Source organism: Polistes canadensis, unplaced genomic scaffold, assembly GCF_001313835.1.
Source record: "Polistes canadensis isolate GaletaPanama2010 unplaced genomic scaffold, ASM131383v1 scaffold_745, whole genome shotgun sequence".
Classification (NCBI taxonomy): domain Eukaryota; kingdom Metazoa; phylum Arthropoda; class Insecta; order Hymenoptera; family Vespidae; genus Polistes; species Polistes canadensis.
The window spans coordinates 13805-19673 of NW_014570292.1; positions in this window are offsets into that span (position 1 = coordinate 13805).

Genomic DNA, 5869 nt, shown 5'->3' on the forward strand with positions numbered 1-5869 from the left:
ACATCAAAAGTCAACCTGACATACACTCTGTCTTGTTTTTAATAGCACATCTTTTCGTCGCAAAAAAATTTTTCAATATATTTAAAAAAAATTTTCGCTGCTATCTAGAATAAATATTAGTTTAAAACTATCAGATATGTAAAGAAGTGTTATATAACAAAAGATTTAAAACGTTTTCTTTCAAGTTTTAAAGCGTGTACTAAAAGATAAAAAGTGTTAGGTCAAATAAAATCTAGCAAATATCATTAACTTTTATACAACTGCCGTCGAAGAAAAGAGAATTAATCGTTTTATTGCAAATTTTTTTTGTTTCTTCTCGTATAGAATTCAATTATTTTTCAACAAAATTCGATTGTTGTCAACCAAACATCCATTCTGTCTTATTTCTAATAGCACATTGTACCTTCGCAAAAAACTTTCTAATATATTTAGGAAAATTTTCGCTGCTTTTAAGAATAATTAGGAGTAAAAACTATCAGATATCTAAAGAAATGCTATAGAACAAAAGCTATAAAACATTTTCTTTCAAGTTTTAAAGCGTATACTAACAAATGAAAAGTGTTTAGTCCGATAAAATCTAGCCAATAACATTTTTATTTTAAAAATTGCAGTCCAGAAAAATAGAAAAAATCATTTAATTACAACTTTATTTGGTTAATTTATGTTTCGAATTCAATTCTTTTTCGTCGAAACACGATTGCAGTCAACCTGACATCTATTCTGTCTTTTTTCTAATAGCACATTGTACCTTTGCTCAAAACTTTTCAATGTATTTAGGAAAATTTTCGCTGCTTTCTAGAATAATTATAAGTAAAAACTATCAAATATCTAAAGAAATGCTATAGAACATAAGCTATAAAACATTTTCTTCCAAGTTTTTAAAGCGTATACTAACAAATGAAAAATGTTAGTTAGAATAATATTTAGAAAATGATATTTATATTTTCACCACTGCAGTCCAAAAAAAGGGAAAAAATCATTTTATAACAACTGTTTTTTGTTACTTAACGTAAAGAATTTAATTCTTTTTCAACGATACTCGATTGTATTAAACCTGACGTCTACTCTTTTTTGTTTGTAGTAGCAGATTTTTGCCATTGCTAAAAATGTTTTGGTATATTTAAAAAGACATTTTTGCTACTTTCTGGATTAAAACTGTAGTTAAAAACTATAAAATTTCTAAAAAAGAGCTGTATAACAAAAGCTATAAAACGTTTTCTTCCAAGTTTTAAAGCGTATACTAACAAATAAAAAGTGTTAAGTCCGAAAGAATTATGCAAACATCATTTATATTTGGACTACAGCAGTCAAAAAAAAGGAAAAAAATTCTTCTATTACGACATTTTTTGGTTACTTTATGTTTAGAATTCCATTCTTTCTTGACAAAACTCGATTGTAGTCAACCTGACATCTTTTCTGTATAGTTTCTAAAAGCACATAATAACCTTCGCTAAAAAATTTTTAATATATTTAGAAAGAAATTTTCGCTACTTTTTGTATTMGAGCGTAGTTATAAAATAAAAACAATCTAAAAAAGTGCTATTTACCAGACGCTGAGAAACGTTTTCTTTCAAGCTTCAAAAAATTGTTAATTCCGAAAGAAATAGGCAAGCATCATTTATATTTTGACTACTGCAGTCAAGAAAAAGGAAAAAAGTTGTTTTATTTCGATGATTTTTGGTTACTTTACGTTTAGAATTTAATTCTTTCTTGACAAAACTCGATTGTAGTCAACCTGACATCTTTTCTGTATAGTTTCTAAAAGCACATTTTAACCTTCGCTAAAAAATTTTTAATATATTTAGAAAGAAATTTTCGCTACTTTTTGTATTCGAGCGTAGTTATAAAATAAGACCAATCTAAAAAAGTGCTATATAACAGACGCTATGAAACGTTTTCTTTCAAGCTTTAAAGCGTATACTTACAAATAAAAAGTGTWARGTYTGAATGAATTATGCAAACATCATTTATATTTTGACTACTGCAGTCAAGAAAAAGGAAAAAAGTTGTTTTATTTCGATGATTTTTGGTTACTTTACGTTTAGAATTTAATTCTTTTTGGACAAAACTCGATTGTAGTCAACCTGACATCCATTCTGTCTTGTTACTAATAGCACATTTTACCGTCGCTAAAAATTTTTCAAAATATTTAAGAAAAATTCTCGCTGCTTTTTAGAATAAATAATAGATAAAAACTATGTGATATCTTAAGAAATCGTGTATAAAAAAAGCTATAGAAACCTTGTCTTTTAAGTATTAAAGCGTATACTAAAAAATAAAAAGTGTTGGTTACAATAAGATCTAGCAAATATCATTTAAGTTTTAAAAACTGCAGTCGAAGAAAAGAGTAAAAATCATTTTATTACAAATTTATTTAGTTTTCTAACGTGTAAAATTCAATTATTTTTCGGAAAAATTTGATTGTGGTCAACCAAACATTTATTCTGTTTAGTTTCTAATAGCACTTTTTACCTTCTCTAAATAATATTAATTATATTTAAAAAGAAAGTTTCGCTTCTTTTTCGAATAATTCGTAGAAAAAAGTTATAAAAAATCTAAAAAAGTGTTATTAAACAGAAGCTATGAAACGTTTTCTTTCGAGCTTTAAAGCGTATACTTTCCAAAAAAAATGTTTTTAGGCTGGTAAAATTTGGCAAACATAATTTATATTTGGGATACTGCGGTCAGAAAAAAGGAAAAATTCATTTTATTACGACTTTTTTTGGTTACTTAACGTGAAGGATTTAAGTCTTCATTAACGAAACCAGATTGTACTAAACCCGACATCCATTTTGTTTTGTATCTAGTAGTACCTTTTTACCGTTGCTAAAAATGTTTAATTATATTTTGAAAGAAATTTTCGCTACTTTATGGATTAAATTGTAGTTAAATACTATAAAATCTCCAAAATAGTGCCATATAACAATAGCTATGAGACGTTATCTTTCAAGTTTTAAAGCGTATACTAACAAATAAAAAGTGTATAGTTCAATAAAATCTAGCCATTATCATTTACATTTCAACAACTGCAGTCCAAGAATAGAGAAAAAATCATTTTTTTACAACTTTTTTTGGTTACTTAACGTAAATAATACAATTCTTTTTTGACGAAACTCGATTGTAGTAAACCTGACTTCCATTCTGTTTTGCTTCTAGTAGCAAATGTTTACCGTCGCTAAAAATTTACTAATATATTTAAAAAAAAATTTTCATTATTTTCTGGATTAAATTGTAGTTAATTACTATAAAATCTCTAAAATAGTTCTATATAACAATAGCTAGGAAACGTTATCTTTAAAGTTTTAAGGCGTATACTAACAAATAAAAATTATGTAGTTAAATAAAATCTAGCCATTATCATTTTCATTTTAACAACTGCAATCTAAGAAAAGAGAAAAAATCATTTAATTAAAACTTTTTTTGTTACTTCACGAGCAGAATTCAATTTTTTTTGACCAAATTCGATTGTAGGCAACCTAACATCTATTCTGTTTAGTTTCAAATAGCAAATTTTTACCTTTGTTTAAAATTTTTAAATATATTTAAGAAAAATTATCACTGTTTTCTAGATTAATTATTAGTTAAAAACTATTAGATATCTAAAGAAGTGCTATTTATTAAAAGCCTAAAAACGTTTATTTTTTAAGTTTTTAGACGTTTTTTTTACAAATAAAAAGTGTTTGTTCTGATAAAATTCAGCAAATATCATTTATATTTTAACAACTGCAGCCAAAAAAAAGAAATAATTATTTTAATACAACTTTTTTTAGTTACTTCACGTTTATAATTAATTCTTTTTTGACAAAATTCGATTATCGTCCACCTAATATTTATTCTGTTTAGTTTCTAATAGCACATTTTTACCATCGCTAAAAAATTTTTAATACATTTAAAGGAAATTTTTTTTACTTTGTAAATTTAAGTGTAGATATAAACTATAAAACTTTTATAAACATGCTACTTAACAGAAGCTATAATTCCTTTTCTTTCAAGCTTTGAAGCGTGTACGTACAAATAAAAAGTGTTAATTCCAAAAAAAATTTAGCACACATTATTTATATTTTGATTACTGCACTTGTCACGTCCTAGTGACGATTTGGTATACCGAACGTACTATCTAAAAGATTGTGATTTGTCCTCCTGTCATAATTATAAAATTTTTTAAAATTTTGTAACTTACATATTTTTATTAATACCATTATATTATATTAATAACATTTATTACATTATTATTAATATTATTACATTATATTATTAACATTTGCGCGTGGATACGATACAATTACTAAAATAATTTACCGTTGTATAACAAGTAACCGTAAGGTAATTCACTTTATATTATATTTATTGTAAATTCTATTTTACATTACTTTATTTTTATATTTTACACTATTTTTCYATTTTACATTATTTCTATTTACAATTACTAGGATAATTATATTGTAGTCGCTGTAATAACTATTTGTATTGGGCGCTCTTATGAACGACCATCGATAATTATCATTTTTTGCACTGCATACGGTAATAATGGAACGTGTGTCGATGGTTATTCATAAGGAAATCTACCCTACCGACAAATAAAGTCGGTAAACGGTCTTTTGGAAGTCGGTATTACCGATTTCGTGCTCCCACATTACCAACACTTATTATTCAACATTTAGTTAATATAACAATTATTATTGGCATTTGTCTTTATTTAAATAATTGCTGCAAATAACATTGTTATAAATCTTATTTCTTTTTTCTAATCAAGGATAAATTTTGACAGTTATTAATAATTAATAAAATAAATAATTTTTAACATTTAATAAAAGGTAATAATGTTAGCTTGCACGTAAGAATTCCATGGTCGTGATAAAGGCACACGTGCAATGAAAGGAAATCTATTAGCTCAAGTATAAAAAACACGTGCAGTTCCGAGAATCTCTAACTGATAGTAACTTAACACCATCCTCTCTTTGGAGAACTCACGCTTGATTGTAACCTATATCTTTCTAAGGCAAAATTCCATTCTCAGCTGACGCAGCGGTTTGGCGCCRGATGGTAACTAATATTTATTCGCACGTGCAAAACTAATAAATCAGCACATTTCTTTCTCACGAGTTGGTCATGCTTGGCAGTGGGGGAGGCATTTAGCGCGAGTGGGGGTACCTCTCACTCGGCCGTGCGGTACTCGACGTAGGGAGCTTGGGTACTCCCCTCCAGTCAGTCTACCGGCAACTTCGAAACTATTCACTCGAAAATATAAACTTAATAATAATTACTTCTTTCTAATAATACATACTTATACGTTTTGTGCCTAAGGGTCTCTCTTCCTCTAAGAAAGCCTCAGACAACTCTTTAAGATTTGTCTCTTTTATACGTTAGACAAGAGAAGTCTTTTTCAAAATACTCTTTTTATTTTGTCGGCTAGGAAGATAGACTTCTCTATTATTTTGTGCTATCAATTGTGTAACTTAATATAAGAATATACTTTAGTTTTACCTGTGAAAAAGTGACATTATTCTAATAGATAAAACCCATATAACAACTTAATCCTGCGACCGTTTAATCAACATAATCGATTCAGAAGCGGTTAGGTCGGTGGATTATCGGAAGTGGGCACAATTCGATCCAGAGGTCATCTTGATACTTTAACAAGGGTAAGTGCATCTTATTCTTTTTAGAACTTACTAGTGCTGGCTCTTCTAGCCCAGATCCCTGGCAAAGTACCGGCTATACAGACTAACCAAAATTAATGCAAACTTTTGTGGGGTTGTTCGTTTAATTGCGGGAACGTCACACAGTCAAAGAAAAGATATCAAATTACTTTATTACAACATTTTTTGGTTACTTTACGTAAAAGATTTATATCTTTTTCAACGAAACT